The sequence below is a fragment of the Acipenser ruthenus genome, unplaced genomic scaffold, assembly GCF_902713425.1.
Source record: "Acipenser ruthenus unplaced genomic scaffold, fAciRut3.2 maternal haplotype, whole genome shotgun sequence".
In the NCBI taxonomy this organism is placed as follows: domain Eukaryota; kingdom Metazoa; phylum Chordata; class Actinopteri; order Acipenseriformes; family Acipenseridae; genus Acipenser; species Acipenser ruthenus.
Genome location: NW_026708780.1, coordinates 7,501 through 10,000, shown reverse-complemented (window position 1 = coordinate 10,000; position 2,500 = coordinate 7,501).

The following is a 2,500-nucleotide window of genomic DNA, read 5'->3' as shown; positions in this document are numbered from 1 at the left end:
GGGTGGTGGGAGCCAGCCCGGGGCCGTGGAACCCAAGCCGGGGCAAAGGCTGGAGCTGTCCCCGGGGCCGTGGAACCCAAGCCGGGGCAGTGGGAGCAGAGGCCTGGGTGGTGGGAGCCAGCCCGGGGCCGTGGAACCCAAGCCGGGGCAAAGGCTGGAGCTGTCCCCGGGGCCGTGGAACCCAAGCCGGGGTGGTGGGAGGCGGGGGCTGTCCCCGGGGCCGTGGAACCCTGCCCGGGGCGGTGGAACCCAAGCCGGGGCAGTGGGAGCAGAGGCCTGGGTGGTGGGAGCCAGCCCGGGGCCGTGGAACCCAAGCTGGGGCAGTGGGAGCAGAGGCCTGGGTGGTGGGAGGCGGGAACTGTCCCCGGGGCTGTGGAACCCAAGCCGGGGCCGTGGAACCCAAGCCGGGGCAGTGGGAGCAGAGGCCTGGGTGGTGGGAGCCAGCCCGGGGCCGTGGAACCCTGCCCGGGGCAAGTGCGAGCCATAGCCTGGGTCCCCATTCAGTAACATGACCATAGGCACAGTTAGCTGACATGACCAGAGGCGGAATTAGCTGACATGACCATAGGCGGAATTAGCCTACATGACCAGAGGCACAGTTAGCTGACATGACCATAGGCACAGTTAGCTGACATGACCAGAGGCGGAATTAGCTGACATGACCAGAGGCGGAATTAGCTGACATGACCAGAGGCGGAATTAGCTGACATGACCATGGGCAGAAGTAGCTGACATGACCATGGGCAGAAGTAGCTGACATGACCATGGGCAGAAGTAGCTGACATGACCATGGGCAGAAGTAGCTGACATGACCATAGGCACAGTTAGCTGACATGACCATAGGCAGAAGTAGCTGACATGACCATAGGCAGAAGTAGCTGACATGACCATAGGCAGAAGTAGCTGACATGACCATGGGCAGAAGTAGCTGACATGACCATGGGCAGAAGTAGCTGACATGACCATGGGCAGAAGTAGCTGACATGACCATAGGCACAGTTAGCTGACATGACCATAGGCAGAAGTAGCTGACATGACCATAGGCAGAAGTAGCTGACATGACCATAGGCAGAAGTAGCTGACATGACCATGGGCAGAAGTAGCTGACATGACCATAGGCACAGTTAGCTGACATGACCATAGGCACAGTTAGCTGACATGACCATAGGCGGAGTTAGCTGACATGACCATAGGCACAGTTAGCTGACATGACCATAGGCACAGTTAGCTGACATGACCATAGGCAGAAGTAGCTGACATGACCATAGGCAGAAGTAGCTGACATGACCATGGGCAGAAGTAGCTGACATGACCATAGGCGGAGTTAGCTGACATGACCATAGGCACAGTTAGCTGACATGACCATAGGCACAGTTAGCTGACATGACCATAGGCGGAGTTAGCTGACATGACCAGAGGCGGAATTAGCTAATATGACCATAGGCGGAATTAGCTGACATGACCAGAGGCAGAATTAGCCTACATGACCATGGGCAGAAGTAGCTGACATGACCAGAGCTCCAATTAAAAGTTACCTTCTTCTGAAGGGACAGATTTGCTATGTGTTACGGAGCGAGAGTTCCAGGAGGTCCCTGTGAACTCGTGGCTTCCTCCCTTAATGCAACTAGATGGCAGATACACTGGGGAGGTAGGTGCATATTACTAGGGGCACGGCATTTTCGATCAAAAAAATATTTCTAAGTCAGGACGGAGGTTCATTCTAAGGGCACGAGCGACCGATCTAAGCCGTGTGGGAGGCCCTGCACCCCGGTCAGGGTCCCCCTTCACCCCCTGGCGACATCCTCCCTTGGAAGTCTGCCCGGTGGCCCCCTCCCGCGCCCGGCGCCGGTTCAGGCCGGGCTGGAGGCCCCGTTCCTCGGGCTCAGGACCGGGCTAAGCCCCCTTAAGGACCTGGCCAAGCTCTGGTCACGTTGCGGGAAGGGGGGGGGGGTTGACCTCCCGTGCCCGGGCGCCCGTTCATGCGGGCCTGGAGGCTCCCATTTCCGGCTCGAGAACTGGGGTTTGCGCCCTTGGCTCCTCCGTGCGTTCCCTTTCAGTCTCTGGTCATGTCTACCTTCTCCGGAGGTGATTTGGGAGCCATGGTCATGTTGAGGGGAATTTTCGGAGGGAAATCCCTATCTTTAACATTATATGACCAGAGTCCGGACTTTTTCGGCTCCGTCAGAATCAAAGTTTTCAAAAAAACATGGTCATGTTCCCTATCTTTAACATTAGATGACCATGGCCACCTCGGGGCCGTTTGTGGAAGTCTGCCGAGGGCGGAGGCGAAACGGGGCTGCGGGGCGGCGGCGACTCCTGTTCCCAAGGACCCGGGACCTCCCTCCCTTCAGGGTCCCGCGGTCAAGGTACAACGGGGGGGTCCGCGGAGATTTCCGTCGACAGGGTTTTTTGATCAAAATGGTTTGACTAAGTCAGGACCCGAGGTGTCAGAATGCATGTGAAGGACCCGTTTGGAGCCGTCCTTTGGAGTCTGTGGCTG